Source organism: Ptychodera flava, unplaced genomic scaffold, assembly GCF_041260155.1.
Source record: "Ptychodera flava strain L36383 unplaced genomic scaffold, AS_Pfla_20210202 Scaffold_40__1_contigs__length_1388640_pilon, whole genome shotgun sequence".
Lineage (NCBI taxonomy): Eukaryota > Metazoa > Hemichordata > Enteropneusta > Ptychoderidae > Ptychodera > Ptychodera flava.
Genome location: NW_027248362.1, coordinates 654,404 through 672,253, shown reverse-complemented (window position 1 = coordinate 672,253; position 17,850 = coordinate 654,404). Strand labels below are relative to the sequence as shown.

The 17,850-nt window shown below is 37.6% G+C and overlaps 1 protein-coding gene across 4 annotated transcripts in view; it reads left to right on the top strand.

Moving 5' to 3' along the window:
* Positions 1-17,850, top strand: part of LOC139127976 (tyrosine-protein phosphatase non-receptor type 12-like) — a 338,072-nt gene that overhangs the window by 149,642 nt on the left and 170,580 nt on the right. The window lies entirely within an intron of this gene.

Genomic DNA, 17,850 nt, shown 5'->3' with positions numbered 1-17,850 from the left:
ATAGCGGGCGGGGTGAGCGTTACACAAAGGAGTTTATCCCGGAATCCCGAGGAAACCGCGACATTGCACTTGTTATATGATATCCAATATTTACGGCTACTAGATTATACAATATCGAAGTTAGATTGGCTCGGCTACATTTATAAGGTGGTGAAATATCCGATATATATCGGATATTTACCCGTTATTTGACAGAATTCAGTATCGCCTAGTATCAAGGTTAGAGTCAGTCCCTGGAATCATGGATGTAAAAAATAGCATGCTGGAATTAAGTCGGGTTTTACCAGAACAGTAAGGCGGCGAAATTTTCGATATTTATCGGATATTTACCCGCGATTTGACAAAATCCAGTATCGTTTAGTATCGAAGTTACAGTCAGTCCATGAAGTCGGTTTTATGAAAACATGTACATGTAAGGTGGTGAAATGTCCTATATATATCGAATCCCCGACAGAAACTAACTCACTACTGCACAGACTCAGATAACGCATTCAATTACTAGGAAACCTGGCCTGCGCTGCCTAATTCCAAATAGGTTCGTATGGATATAGGAGAGACACAAAAGAAACTACGATTTTAAAAATTATTTTAATTTTTAACATTTCACCGACTTCAATCAACTCTCGGTGCATCGTACCGTGCATTTGTAATGCATTTGCATTGTTTGGATGTCTCGAAACTACCGAAAGCGTACAATGACCGGACTATAAAAACGGGGGGATCTTGAAACTTTTTCGCGCATGCTCATTTAAGCTTTTGTAAAATTCCAACGCTATCAACTCACTATGGTGGTTGCATGCCCAAGAAGTCTGCCGTCAGTCATCGGCCGACGTACGACAAAGCGACAAATAATCGCGCATTTCCGAGCCATTGTCTGCCCTGGTAAAGTTACTGACAGCGCGAAAGTCCCGCACAAAACAAAGCAGGCAAAGACGCCGAAGGAAGTGGATGTTTACTGAGTGTTTCCACTATAATAAGTTGTGCAAACAAACATAAGATGCCAGGTCGCACCTATTTAGACCTAGAACTATGGCAAGAGCGTCCAACTTCTCCGATATTGGATATAAACCCGCGATTCGACAGAATCTAGTATCGTTCAGTATCGAAGTTAGAGTCAGTCCTTGGAAGTCGGGTTTGACCAGAAATGCAAGGTCACGATATATCGGATATTTAACCGGGATTCGACAGAATCTAGTATCGTCTAGTATCGATATTTGAGTCCCCAAATCGCCAATAAATATCTGGTAAATATCGGCGACTTCACAGACCGTGCGTGCCGAGGCACAGGGCAAGTCATTCTAGTATTGTGTACTATCGATATCAGAGTCCCCAAATTGCTGATAAACATCCAATTACATGTAAATATCGACGATTTCACAGATCTGGCGTACGGAAGCACAGGGCAAATCATTCTACTATTGTCTAGTATCGATATCAGAGTCCCCAAATCCCTGATAAATATCGGGTAAATTTCGGCGATCTCTTAGACCGGGCATGCAATTGCACAAAGCAATTACAGTGAAATTCGATCAAGCTGCAGAACTTCATTTAACAAGGTGCTGTTTCAATGGATATGTATCAGCGATTTTTACGACATTACAGCTGGACTTGATGTGGTCTTGTTTACATTTTTAATCAGCTAAATGCTCTCAGTTACACAACACACCAGGGCCACTCCATGCATGTCAGATAGAGAAACATAAACAAATCACCACACCTTGCAATGTCATGTATCTGTCTTTTTTATCATGATGAACAAGTGAGCGTGCATTCAGACACCTACATATAAAAATACCCGAATAGCTTCATTTATGGTCCTTGACACTCACATATCAGCTGTGCGTAGACCCCAGTAATTGTGCCCTGGCAGGACCTTGTCTCTATTCAGTCGATCACACCGGTCGGCCACCCCTTAAAGTTAGTGGCACACTCCTCTAAGTACTTCCATCGCAGTATACTCGACATTGTCACCTGGCGTACAAAAGCTGGTCGCAAAAGTTGCCTTACACAAGGGGCCGAGATTAGGGTTCGTGTGACTGCTAGCTGAATTTGACAGCGGGCATTGCAGTCTGTCTTTGACTTTTAAGTGTACAATTATATAACATACATCACTGATCGATCTTCTGACTGACGAGGTTTTAAACTGCAGCCTTATGAACATTGGGGCGACTTAACCGATCCAAATGCCTTTCGCAAACTTGAAACTGCTCGCACTATGTAAGATATGAGTAAAATTTCAGTTGAATGTGTGTATTGGTTCTGGAGTAGAAGATTTTTAAAGATTAAATTGTGATTTAAACAAAATCCAATATGGCGGCCAAATTACGTGACTGATCAAAATGCCTTTCGCAAACTTAAAAGGACTACCACTAGGGAAAATGAGTGTGAAATTTTAGTTCAATAGGTGTATTTGTTCTGGAGGAGAAGATTTTTAAAGATTAAATTACGATTTTTCACAAAATCCAATATGGCGGCGGAACCACGAGACCGATCCAAATGCCTTTCGCACACTTGAAAGAGATCACACTTTCAATGATAGATGTAGAAGCTTTTTGCAAACTTGAAAGATATCACTGTAAGGGTGACATGTGTAATTATTCATATTAATCAGTGTTTTGGTTCTTGAGAAGAAGATTTTTAAAGATTAAATTACGATTTTTTGCAAAATTCAATATGGCGGCCAAACCACATGACCGATCCAAACGCCTTTCGCAAACTTGAAAGAGATCACACTTTAGATGATAGATGTAAAATTTTAGTTCAATCGGTGTGTTAGTTCTGGAGAAGAAGATTTCTAAAGATTAAATTGTGATTTCACAAAATCCAATATGGCGGCCAAACCACGTGACCGATCGAAATGCCTTTTGCAAACTTGAAAGAGATCACTGTAAGCATGACATGAGTAAAATTTTAGCTTAATCAGTGTATTGGTTCTGGAGAAGAAGATTTTTAAAGATTAAATTACGATTTTATGCGCAATCCAATATGGCGGCCAATCCATGTGACCAATCGAAACGGTTTTCACAAACTTGAAATAGATCACACTGTAGATGACATTTATTAAATTTTAGTTCAATTGGTGAATTGGTTCTGGAGAAGAAGATTTTTAAAGACTAAATTGTGATTTCACAAAATCCAATATGGCGGCCAAACCACGTGACCGATCGAAATGCCTTTTGCAAACTTGAAAGAGATCACTGTAAGCATGACATGAGTAAAATTTTAGCTTAATCAGTGTATTGGTTCTGGAGAAGAAGATTTTTAAAGATTAAATTACGATTTTATGCGCAATCCAATATGGCGGCCAATCCATGTGACCAATCGAAACGGTTTTCACAAACTTGAAATAGATCACACTGTAGATGACATTTATTAAATTTTAGTTCAATTGGTGAATTGGTTCTGGAGAAGAAGATTTTTAAAGACTAAATTGTGATTTCACAAAATCCAATATGGCGGCCAAACCACGTGACCGATCGAAATGTCTTTTGCAAACATAAAAGAGATCACTGTAAAAATGACATGAGTAAAATTTGAGCTTAATCAATGTCTCGGTTCTGGAGGAGAAAATTTTTAAAGATTAAATGACTATTTTAGAAAATCAAAAATGGCGGCCAAGGTCACGTGACCGCATGCGATTTTATTTGCAAATTCTAAAGATCTTAGGTCATGCTTACTATACAAAAAAATTTCAAATCGACTAGACCCCTAGGACTTCTGGAAAAGCCATTTTTAGGATTTTGGAAAAATCAATATGGCCGCCAGGTCACGTGACCAATCAAAATTTAAAGGGTCAGGTGCACGAGTACTAATTAACACCTATTAGCCTTGCAAGTTTGAGAAGTTTTCGTTCAGCCGTTTAAGAGATCTAGGTCGACAAAGAATCGGCAGAAGAAGAAAAAGAGGATTAAAGCTGCAAGCAGCGTTGGCGGGGCCGAGCAGCTCGCATAGTTAATGAGAAACATACGGCGTCATCTTGAGATCTGCAATCATAACAAACATGAAGGTTTCTGTACTAATTGTTGCTCATGTTTAGGTACATACGTACATTTGGGGTCAAAGGGTATAGCACTGTTGATTACAGAGTTATGGACAAATATATATATTTGAGGTCAAAGGTCATTGGAGTCACGTGACATTTTGTCAAAAAATTGTATCCCATACTGATTCCCATATACAAAAAATTAGACCTCTAGCTGTATTGGCTTGCCAAAAATTAGATATGTGCATATTTAATGAGGTACCAGATATTGCACCATAAGGTCTCCCTTTATACCAAATAAGAAGCGTCTAGCCCTTGTGGTTCCTGAGTTCTGGACAGATATGTATATTTGAGGTCAAAGGTCATCGACGTCACGTGACCTTTTATTGAAAAAATTGTATCCCATACTTATCCCCATATACAAAAAATCACACCTCTAGCTCTATTGGCTTGCCCAGAATTAGATATGTGCATATTTAATAAGGCATGACCTTTGGTACCATAAGGTCTCCCATCATACCAAGTATGAAGGGTGTAGCCCTTGTGGTTACTGAGTTATGGACATATATCTATATTTGAGGTCAAAGGTCATCAAGGTCACGTGACATTTTGTCAAAAAAATTGTATCCCATAGTTATCCCTATATACCAAAAATCAGACCTCTAACTCTATTGGCTTGCCCAGAATTAGATATGTGCATATTAAATGAGGCATGACCTATAGTACCATAAGGTCTCCCATCATACCAAGTATGAAGGGTGTAGCCCTTGTGGTACTGAGTTATGGACATATATGTATATTTGAGGTCAAAGGTCATCAAGGTCACATGAAATTTTTCCAAAAAAATTGTATCCCATAGTTATAACTATATACCAAAAACCAGACCTCTAACTCTAATGGCTTGCCCAGAATTAGATATGTGCATATTTAATGAGGCATGACCTTTAGTACCATAAGGTCTCCCATCATACCAAGTATGAAGGGTGTAGCCCTTGTGGTTACTGAGTTATGGACATATATGTATATTTGAGGTCAAAGGTCATCAAGGTCACGTGACATTTTGTCAAAAAAATTGTATCCCATAGTTATCCCTATATACCAAAAACCAGACCTCTAACTCTATTGGCTTGCCCAGAATTAGATATGTGCATATTTAATGAGGCATGACCTTTGGTACCATAAGGTCTCCCATCATACCAAGTATGAAGGGTGTAGCCCTTGTGGTTACTGAGTTATGGACATATATCTATATTTGAGGTCAAAGGTCATCAAGGTCACGTGACATTTTGTCAAAAAAATTGTATCCCATAGTTATCCCTATATACCAAAAATCAGACCTCTAACTCTATTGGCTTGCCCAGAATTAGATATGTGCATATTAAATGAGGCATGACCTATAGTACCATAAGGTCTCCCATCATACCAAGTATGAAGGGTGTAGCCCTTGTGGATACTGAGTTATGGACATATATGTATATTTGAGGTCAAAGGTCATCAAGGTCACATGAAATTTTTCCAAAAAAATTGTATCCCATAGTTATAACTATATACCAAAAACCAGACCTCTAACTCTAATGGCTTGCCCAGAATTAGATATGTGCATATTTAATGAGGCATGACCTTTAGTACCATAAGGTCTCCCATCATACCAAGTATGAAGGGTGTAGCCCTTGTGGTTACTGAGTTATGGACATATATGTATATTTGAGGTCAAAGGTCATCAAGGTCACGTGACATTTTGTCAAAAAAATTGTATCCCATAGTTATCCCTATATACCAAAAACCAGACCTCTAACTCTATTGGCTTGCCCAGAATTAGATATGTGCATATTTAATGAGGCATGACCTATGGTACCATAAGGTCTCCCATCATACCAAGTATGAAGGGTGTAGCCCTTGTGGTTACTGAGTTATGGACATATATGTTTATTTCGGGTCAAAGGTCATTAAGGTCACGTGACAATTTGTCTAAAATATTGTATCCCATAGTTAACCATATATACCAAAAATCAGTCCTCTAGCTCTGTTTGCTTGCCCAAAATTAGATATGTGCATATTAAATAAGGCATGACATATGGTACTATAAGGTCTCCCATCATACCAAATATGAAGGGTGTAGCCCTTGTGGTTACTGAGTTATTGACATATATGTATATTTGAGGTCAAAGGTCATCAAGGTCACGTGACATTTTGTCAAAAAAATTGTATCCCATAGTTATCCCTATATACCAAAAACCAGACCTTTAACTCTATTGGCTTGCCCAGAATTAGATATGTGCATATTTAATGAGGCATGACCTATGGTACCATAAGGTCTCCCATCATACCAAATATGAAGGGTGTAGCCCTTGTGGTTACTGAGTTATTGACATATATGTATATTTGAGGTCAAAGGTCATCAAGGTCACGTGACATATTGTCAAAAAAATTGTATCCCATAGTTATCCCTACATACCAAAAATCAGACCTCTAACTCTTTTGGCTTGCCCAGAATTAGATATGTGCATAATAAATGAGGTTTAGAAACATGCTAGGGTCATAGGTCAAGTTCATCCTCAAAACATTGATTTGCAGTTTGATAACCTGTTGGTCATTGTTCAGTAGTGACAAGCCCCCGGCCCCCCAGGACACACACATAGGCCAGAATAAGCCATTGGTATAGCTTAGCTGCAGAGGTATAGGGGAGGTCAAAGGTCATTGAAAAATCAGAAAAATAATACTTTAAAAATCTCCTTCTCAAAAACTGCCAGGTCAATTTCCTTGAAATTTAGTATATAGCATCTAGATAGTATGGCCTATAAAGTTTGCGAAAAGATTTTGGATCGGTCAAATTTTATGGAAATGGGACAGTAAAAAACATTTTCATTTCAAAATTGTAGCCAGGTCACATGACTAATTAAATATTCAAGACTAACATGCACTACCTCTCATTGACCTTAAACATTGTACTTAGTTTCAAAAAATTTCATTGAGCAGTTTCAGAGATTAGGACTGACAAAAAAACGGCAGAAGAAGAAGAAGAAGAAAGTAGAATTTGAGCAATACCAATAGGGGCCTCGCCATGAGGGCGCTCGGCCCCTAAAGAAGAGGAAGTAGTAGAACTTGAGCAATAACAATAGGGTCCCAGCCGGTCGGCTTGGGCCCCTAAGAAGATTAAAGCTGCAAGCAGCGTTGGCGGGGCCCAAGTGGTTAATCATGTGACTGATCTTAATGTCTTTTACAAACTTGAAAGACATCAGCCTTAGGATGTCATGAGGAACATTTTAGCTCAACCAGTGTTTTACTTCTGGAGAAGAAGATTTTTAAAGAGTAAATTGGAATATTACGAAAATCCAATATGGCGGCCAAATCATGTGACTGATCCAAATGCCTTTTACAAACTTGAAAGAGATCAGCCTAAGGATGACATGAGTAAAATTCCAGCTCAGCTGGTGTTTTACTTGTTGAGAAGAAGATTTTTAAATTGTAAATCGGTATTTTTTAAAAATCCAATATGGCGGCCAAATCACGAGACCGATCCAAATGTCTTTCACAAACTTGAAAGATATCACGCTGAGGATGACATGAGTAACATTTCAGCTCAATCAGTGTGTTAGTTCTGGAGAAGAAAATTTTTAAAGATTTAATTGCTATTTTTCGAAAATCCAATATGGCGGCCAAATCACGTGACTGATCCAAATGTCTTTTGCAACCTTGAAAGAGACTACTCTTAGGATGACATGAGTAACATTTCAGCTCAATCAGTGTGTTAGTTCTGGAGAAGAAGATTTTTGCAGATTATATTGGTATTTTTCGAAAATCCAAAAAGGCGGCCAAATCACATGACCGATCCAAACGTCTTTCACAAACTTGAAAGAGATCACTCTAAGGATGACATGAGCAAAATTTCAGCTCAATCGGTCTTTTGGTTCTGGAGAAGAAGATTTTTAAAGATTAAAATGGTATTTTTTGAAAATCCAATATGGCGGCCAAGGTCACGTGACCGCATGCAATTTTATTTGCCAATTCTTAAGACCTTAGGTCATGCTTGCTATATAAAAAATTTCCAACTGCCTAGACCCCTAGGTCAGCAGGAAAAGCTATTTTTAGGTTTTTGGAAAATCCAATATGGCCGCCAGATCACGTGACCAATCAAAATTTTAAGGATAACATGCACTAGTACTCACTAGTTCCTATTAGCCCTGTAAGTTTGAGAAGTTAATGTTAAGCAGTTCCTGAGATCAAGAGGGGCAAAAAAGTGGCGGAAGAAGAGGAAGAAGAAGAAGAAGAATATTGAACTCCAGTAAAACCAATAGGGGCCCAGCCGGTAGGCTTGGGCCCCTAATTAAGGCTGCAAGCAGCATTGGTGGGGCCCAAGCGGTTAACATTGTTTTGAAGTTCTTCCACTGATCATAACATGTGCAAAATTTGAGCTTGGTAAAGTCTTTTGCTTCTTGTTAAGAAGGAAATTGAACATGATTTCATAGTTACTGTCGGTTTTACTAGTAAACGTAAGTTTTACGCAAAATCCAATATATCAGCAAAACCGCTAGACAGATCCACATATCTTTTGCAAGCATGAAAGAGATCACTCTAAGGATGACATGAGTAAAATTTCAGCTCAATTGGTGTTTTAGTTTTGGAGAAGAAGACTTTTGAAGATTAAATTGGTATTTTTCGAAAATCGAATATGGCGGTCAAATCACGTGACCAATCCAAATATCTTTTGCAAACTTCAAAGAGGTCACTCTAAGGATGACAGGAGTAAAATTTCTGCTCAATCGGTGTTTTAGTTTTGGAGAAATAGATAGATTTTTGAAGATTAAATTGGTATTTTTTGAAAATCCAATATGGCGGCCAAATCACATGACCGATCCAGATGTCTTTTGCAAACTTGAAAGAAGTCACTATAAGGATAACATGAGTAAAATTTCAGATCAATCAGTGTTTTAGTTTTGGAGAAGAAGATTTTTGAAGATTAAATTGGTATTTTTCGAAAATCCAATATGGCGGCCAAATCACGTGACCGATCCAGATGTCTTTTGCAAACTTGAAAGAGATCTCTTTAAGGATAACATGAGTAAAATTTCAGCTCAATCGGTGTGTTGGTTCTGGAGAAGAAGATTTTTGAAGATTAAATTGCGATTTTCACAAAATCCAATATGGCGGCCAAACCACGTGACCGATTCTGATGTCTTTCGCAAACTTGAAAGAAATCACTCTTAGGATGACATGAGTAACAATTTCAGCTCAATTGGTGTTTTAGTTCAGGAAAAGAAGATTTTTAAAGATTAAATTGGTATTTTTGGAAAATCCAATACGGCGGCCAAATCACATGACCGATCCAAATGTCTTTTGCAAACTTGAAAGAGATCTCTTTAAGGATGATATGAGTACAATTTCAGTTCAATTGGTGAGTTTGTTCTGTAAAAGAAGATTTTTGAAGATTAAATTGGTATTTTTCGAAAATCCAATATGGCGGCCAAATCACTTGACCGATCCAGATGTCTTTTGCAAACTTGAAAGACATGACTCTAAGGATGACCTGAGTAAAATTTCAGCTCAATCGGTGCATTTGTTCTGGAGAAGAAGATTTTTGAAGATTAAATTGGTACTTTACGAAAATCCAATATGGCGGCCAAGGTCACTTGACCGATCCAGATGTCTTTTGCAAACTTGAAAGACATGACTCTAAGGATGACCTGAGTAAAATTTCAGCTCAATCGGTGCGTTGGTTCTGGAGAAGATTTTTGAAGATTAAATTGGTATTTTACGAAAATCCAATATGGCGGCCAAGGTCACGTGACCGCATGCGATTTTATATGCAAATTCTTTAGACCTTAGGCCATGCTTGCTATACAAAAAATTTCAAATCGACTAGACCCCTAGGTACTCTGGAGAAGCTATTTTTAGGTTTTTGGAAAATCCAATATGGCAGCCAGGTCACGTGACCAATCAAAATTTCAAGGGTCAGGTGCACGAGTACTAACCACCACCTACTTGCCCTGCAAGTTTGCGAAGTTTTTGTTCAGCCGTTTAAGAGATCTAGGTTGACAAAGAAACAGTCGAAGAAGAAAAAGAGAAGGAAATAGTAGAACTCGAGCAATAACAAAAGGGGCCCAGCCGGTCGGCTTGGGCCCCTAATTAAAGCTGCAATCAGCTTCACGGGGCCCAAGCACTTGCAAACAGTGGCAAAAGGTGCCACAATGATAATCAATAACCCTCTAATGTCATAAGGTGATTCATTCGATCAAAATTGGAGCATGTATTATTTATAGGCATTTACAGGCATATTTGTTAAATCAAGGTGAAAGGTAGTGTGGGCCTGTTGGATATTGTTGCAAACAGATTTTTTACCAAATTTATTCCTGTGTACCAACATCAGACATCTAGTGTATTAGCTAGCCCAGAATTAGATATGCACATAATTGATGAGGCACAGGATGTGGCACCTCAAGGTCTCCCATCATACCAAATATGAAGGGTGTGTAACCTCCACAAATGTAATAATCTCCACAAATGTAATATCAACCACAATTGTAATAAAATCAACCACAAATGTAATAAAACAGTCAACCATTAATGTAACAAGCCGTAACCACAAATGTAATAAACAAATTAACCATAAATGTAATAAAACTCAACCATAAATGTAATAAACCTGAACTTGCATATGTGATCATTTGTTTATCAATGCCCTGAGTAAATAATAACTTTAATAAGACTAGTGTAATGTTATTGCATACTTTCCTGAAACTAGGTTTCCTTACCGAAACACAGAATAGAATACTTTGAGAACACTATCAGAAAACGGCGAGGTACCGATAAAACCGTTAGATAATGGAAGTGGAACAGCAGTTCTAGACACTGATAATTACATAATAAGGAAGCGCCAAAATAGCTCGTCAACCAGTGATACCACACAAAGTTTATGACAGATGACTCAGAACAAATAACAGAGAAATATACAACCTTATAACAGAAACTTACAACACAAAACATGCTAACGAGAACATGTATCCATATTTAAATCTAGTATAAACAATACAAACACTACCTTGGACACAGTAGAACAAAACAAGTCATCGTTGATGACACAGTCCCCACTTGTTAATGGGTACTTTGATTACAAGTCCTCAGAGAGGATAGAGTCCTCTTCATTAATTAGGTCTGTGATAAAAATACTTTGATACAGATGGCGCTCAATGGCCAAGAATGAGTTCCATGGTGATGAAAACATAAAACCAATGTAGGCCACCATCCTAAAGTTCATAAAATGAGTCAACTAGGAAATAATCAACAGGATGTTGCAAAACATTTTTGCATACAATCCTAGTACTTAACAGATTATCACTGGTACCATATTTCATAAAGTTTGATACAGTATTTACAACAAACTATGAGATCAATATCTGTATCAAGTTTCATCAAATTTGATGTTGTATTAATTTGTGGCTATATCACTCTAATTAGGAAAGTTCATTACATATGCAATTACAAATTAATTAAAATGACACTGATAAATGTCTTTTTCAATGTTAAAGCAATGTGAGCTTAGCATCTGTACAAAGTTTCATGAAATTTGGTGCAGTATTTCTTGACATATCAGCCTACTTACGAAACTTCAATAACTGACATGTTACTGCTACATGACGTGAAACAAATTGACGAGCATATGTATGAAATAGGTCAATGTCCTTGTACCAACTTTGAATGATACTGGTGGAAATATGTCTGAGTTATGGCTCTGTACATTAGAAAATTGTAACAAAATCACCGCCATGCAGCGATATTTGATCTTACTGTTTAAAAAATCAACACGTATATGTATTACATAAGTCGATGTCCATGTACCAACTTTGAATAAGATCAGTTGAGACTTGTCAGAGTTATGCTCTCGACATGAAACAACCATAACAAAATTGCCACCATGTGGCCATATTTGACCATCTAGTGAAACCAATCGACATACATATAAATAAGTCAATGTCCCTGTACTAACTTTGAATAAATTCGCTTGATACATGTCTGAGTTATGGTTCCGGACATGAAAAAATCGGAAAAAAATGGCCACACGGCGGCCATATTGGATTGTATCACAAAACAAATCAATGTGCATATGTATGACATAGGTCAATGTCCATGCACTAAGTTTAAATAAAATTGGTGAATAAAATTGTACGTGCCCAAAGGACGTGAACAAATTGTAACAAAATGGCTGCCATGCAGCCATATTGGATCATATCATGAAACAAATTGACTTACATATGTATGACATAGGTTAATGTCATTGTACAAACTTTGAATAAAATCGGTTGAGATATGCCTGAGTATTATGGCTCTGTACATGAAAAAATTGTAACAAAATGGCCACACGGCAGCCATATTGGATCATATCACAAAACAAATTGACATGCATATCTATGACATTGGTCAATGTCCTTGTACCAACTTTCAAAAAAAATGGTTGAAACATGTCTGAGTTATGGCTCTGTACATGACAAAATCATAATAAAATGGCTGCCTAGTGGCCATATTGGATCATATCACAAAACAAATTGACGTGCATATGAATCACATAGGTCAATGTCCTTGTACCAACTTTGAATAAAATCGGTTGAAACATGTCTGACTTATGGCTCTGTACATGAAAAAATTGTAATAAAATGGCCGCCTGGCGGCCATATTGGATCATATCACAAAACAAATTGACATGCATATCTATGACATTGGTTAATGTCCTTGTACCAACTTTTAGTAAAATCAGTTGCATGTCTGAGTTATGGCTTTGTACATGAAAAAATCGTAATAAAATGGCCGCCTGGCGGCCATATTGGATCGTATCACAAAACAAATCAACGTGCATATCTATGACATTGGTCAATGTCCTTGTACCAACTTTGAATAAAATCGGTTGAAACATGTCTGACTTATGGCTTTGTACATGAAAAAATCGTAATAAAATGGCCGCCTGGCAGCCATATTGGATTGTATCACAAAACAAATCGACGTGCATCTGTATGGCATATGAAGTAATCCTTGTACCAAGTTTGAATGAAATCGCTCCTTGCATCTCTGAGATATCTGCGTGAACGGACGGAGGGACGGACGCACGCACACACGCATGCACACACGCACACACGGACGCACGCACGGACATGACCAAACCTATAAGTCCCACCGGACGGTGTCCCTGGGGACTAATTAGACATCCTAACATCCCCAGGGAAGGAACAAACATCAAGTGGGACAACATAGGAATACAGAAAATCTATCGATTATTCCACACAATTTAGCTACTGAAGATGAATTTGTGGAGACTGATTAAGAAAGTAGGGCAAATTTCGAAAAACTGCGTTAAAGGATCGTAGTGTTATACAGTCTCCTCCACTCTGGAGTAGACACTGCACTGATGTTCAGATTACAGCTGTGTCTCGCCATGGCCAATCAGTTTGTACACAAAAGAGGGAAACGTAAAATGCTCTTTCAAATATACTAAACACACTAAAACGCAAACAATTAAGATATGAACAATGTGTGGAGTTGCTTTCCTTATTACAAAGATAAATATTTAAGGGCTAATTCCTCAATTGCACCGACAAAATAGATTTATTACATTTATGGTTGACAACTATTACATTAATAAAAATGGGTGATTTTTTTATTACATTTATGGTTACCATTTATTACAATTGTGGTTGTTGTTTTTATTACATTTATGGTTGATTTTTGTTACATTTATGGGTGATATTACATTTATGGGTGCATTTTATTACATTTATGGTTGATGTTACATTTATGGAGATTATTACATTTGTGGAGGTTACAGGGTGTAGTAATTTTGTCTACTGAGTTTGGAGATATATGTATGTTTGAGGACAAAGGTCATTTAGGTCATGTCACATTTTGTCAAAAAAATTGTATACCACAGTTATCCCTATGTACCAAAAATCAGACCCAAATCTCTATTGGTTAGCCCAGAATTAGATATGCACATATTTAATGAGGTAAAGGATAAGCCGCCATAAGGTCTCCCATCATACCAAATATGAAGGATGTAGCACTTGTGGTTACTGAGTTATGGACATATATGTATATTTGAGGTCAAAGGTCATCGGGTCATGTTACATTTTGTCAATAAAATTGTATTCCATAGTTATCCCTCTATGTACCGAAAATCAGACCTCTATCTCTTTTGTCAGCCGAGAATTAGATATGCACATAATTAATGAGGTACAGGATGTGCCATCATAAAGTCTCTAATCATAGCAAATATGAAGCGGGTACCACTTGTGGTCACTGAGTTATGGACATATATGTATATATGAGGTCAAAGGTCATCGGGGTCATGTGATATTTTGTCAACAAAATTGTATTCCATAATTATCCCTATGTACCGAAAATCAGACCTCTATCTCTTTTGGTCAACCCAGAATTAGATATGCACATAATTAATGAGGTACAGGATGTGCCATCATAAAGTCTCCAATCATGCCAAATATGAAGCGGGTACCACTTGTGGTTACTGAGTTATGGACATATATGTATATATGAGGTAAAAGGTCATCAGGGTCATGTGATATTTTGTCAACAAAATTGTATTCCATAATTATCCCTATGTACCGAAAATCAGACCTCTATCTCTATTGGTCAACCCAGAATTAGATATGTGCATAATTAATGAGGTACAGAATGTGCCGTCATAAAGTCTCCCATCATACCAAATATGAAGCATGTACCACTTGTGGTTACTGAGTTATGGACATATATGTATATATGAGGTCAAAGGTCATTGGGGGTTATGTGATATTTGTCAACAAAATTGTATTCCATAATTATACCTATGTACCGAAAATCAGACCTCTATCTCTATTGGTCAACCCAAAATTAGATATGTGCATAATTAATGAGGTACAGAATGTGCCATCATATAGTCTCCCATCATACCAAATATGAAGCAGGTAGCATTTGTGGTTACTGAGTTATGGACATATATGTATATTTCAGGTCAAAGGTCATCAGGGTCATGTGACATTTTGTTAAAATAATTGTAGTCTTTAATTATCCCTTTGTACTAAAATTTAGAACTCTAGCTCCATTGGGAACCTTATTATTACATATGTGCATAATTAATGAGGTACAGTATTTTGCCAGGGTCAAAGGTCACAGGGCATCCCAAAATTTAGAGTAGAATTTGGTCCTCTACTGCTCAATGCTCATAAGACAGTAACCCTCCCAGACTCTCACGTTGGTCAGCATAAGCCATTGCCATAGCTTAGCTTAGCTGCATAAGTATAGCACAGGTCAAAGGTCATTTAAAAATGTGAAAAATAATACTTTAAAAATCTTCTTCTCTAAATCGAAATGGCTCTGACCTTGAAATTTGGCAATAAGGAGCCTTGACCTATTGACTACAAATGTTGTTTACAGTACTTTGATTGATTAATTTGTATGCAAATGAGATGAATTTAAAAGTTTCAATTGAAGATAACTGCTGGGTCATGTGACCAGTTGGCATGGTAACACCATAAATAAATATTGTCTCTGAGTTTTACCCTTGTGTAAAATTGCAAGTCATTTGGTGCAATTCTTTTTGAATGGGAGCCATGATATGTGAAAGTAGGTCAAAGGTCATTCAAGGTCATCCAAACATTGTGACAATATTTTTGGTCCTATACTTACGCCTATGAACCAAGAAGCAAACCTGTAGCCCCTGTAGTTCCTGAGATACATTGATTTTGCATAATTAATTAGTTATGCCTTATGGAAAAATATCAATTTAATCACTTAAAAATCTTCTTCTCAAAAACGGCAAGGTCAATGAACCTGATATTTGGCATATGGCATCTCAGTACTATGTTTTATCAAACTTGTTTACAGCGTTTTGATTGGTCAAGTTTTATGCAAATTAGGCAGAATACAAACTTTGAATCCAAGATGGCAGCCAGGTCACATGACCCACTGTATTGAAAGAGTCATGTGCACTAGAACTCAGTGGGCTTATTAAGCCTTGAAAGTTTGAAAAGGCTGGGTGCAACGGTTTTGGAGTTCTAGGATGGCAAAAAAGGGGGAAGAAGAAGAAGAAGAAGAAGAAGAAGAATATTGAACCCCTACAAATACAATAGTGGCCAAAGCCCCACAGGGGGCTTGGGCCCCTAAATATTGAACCCCTACAAATACAATAGGGGCCCAAGCCCCATAGGGGGCTTGGGCCCCTAATAATAGATATCCTCGTCAAACAAACCTAAAATGCCAGGCAACAAACACTTGATTTTATGGATTTTTTCTTTCTTTTTTTTACTTCCGTGTAGCTCTAAAAAGTTTAGGGTCGGCAGGCAAAAAAGGGTAGGTCGGGTTATCAGAACAGCACAATTCTTTTTCTTTGGCCTCATATTTCCTTCGTGCTTCTTTGGGGGCTCACACCCTTCAAAAAATGCCACATATTGGTAGGGCGATCCGCAACTGCGTAGTCAGGTCGCCCCATCGGCGGGTAGTTTCTAAAAGTGTGGTTTATGGTATGAGTTTATGCTATGGTCTGACGTTCTATTATGTAGCTGGATCGTTGCATAAACTCGTAGCATAAACTGCACTTTTACAAACTACCCGGTCCACATAACGCCTGTGGGTCGGGCACGTGTGACAGCAGACTTGCAAGACCTATGACCTTTCTAACAGACTTTGTTAGTATTAAGAATTGTGATTGGTCAAAATAACAGCCTGCCCGTGAAATTGGCAAATTGCGTGCATTTATAAAAAAAGTTTTAGCTGTCGAGGCTGTCGTTCTCTGTCCAAAGAGTTGGTAATTCGTTACGTACTGCAGTAGCAAATCTAGCAAAAACACTCATGCAAGTGGGGATCGGACCGACAAATAGTTTGATACATAGCCAAACCAATTCGGTTTTCAAAATTATTATGTGAATTTTGTGCTGGACCAGTGGTCTGGAAAAACTGCTGGTCCATTGAGGATTCTGTTGGTCTCAGACCAGTGGACCAGCGTTAATTTCGCACACTGTTCCATGGTGAAAAACTGTTAGCTACAAACAATGAAATCCTGTGCATAAAACAATAACACACATTATGGATTAGCTTGTTGCAACAAGGCGGACTATTCTATTACATGGAGCAGGGCCCACAGATGGTTACCATGGGAAATTTTACAGAAACAAAAGTACAAAGAATTTAGTTTTGCCTGCTGTTCCATCATAGGAATGTAAATTTCACATCGTTTTAGCATCTTTAATGTTTTTTTCTAGGTCTTAAAGGAAATTTTAACTGCAAAATAATTCACAACACCCTGCCCATGCTCATAAACACCCTCTACAACAAATAATATCTTCATTGCAGCTTTTGTAGGCACAAACATAGACTTTTTATATGGCCCTTATGTTTCATTTACCGGTAATCAAGTCTAAAACCATTACTCAAACATGCTTTACTACTTTCAAACTTGGCACAAAGGCAATACACTATAATTTATGATTTATATATGCCTCAGAATTATTTCATGGTACAATCCCACCAGGCAGCTATTTTTGTTTCTGTTTGTCATGTCTAAAGCCATTACTAACTCATGCCTAGAACAATTTCATTCAAATTCACATCATAACCTACAATGCATTGAAAATTTCTTTGCGATACAATCTAATATGGCTGCAAACCTGTCGACTTGTTCTGAATTTTTCATATCCAGTCTCATAACATGTTGCCACATCTATTGCCCAACAAATTACACATCAAACTTTGTGAAACTAATTCCATTCATATTATCAACTGTGCAAATGTTATGCACATCAATATAGAGTAAATACTTTCTCAGCCATTTTCTGGATACGCTTTGACAATTTCACTTTACCATGACTTTTGTCAACGGTTTCCAGAATTATTCACCA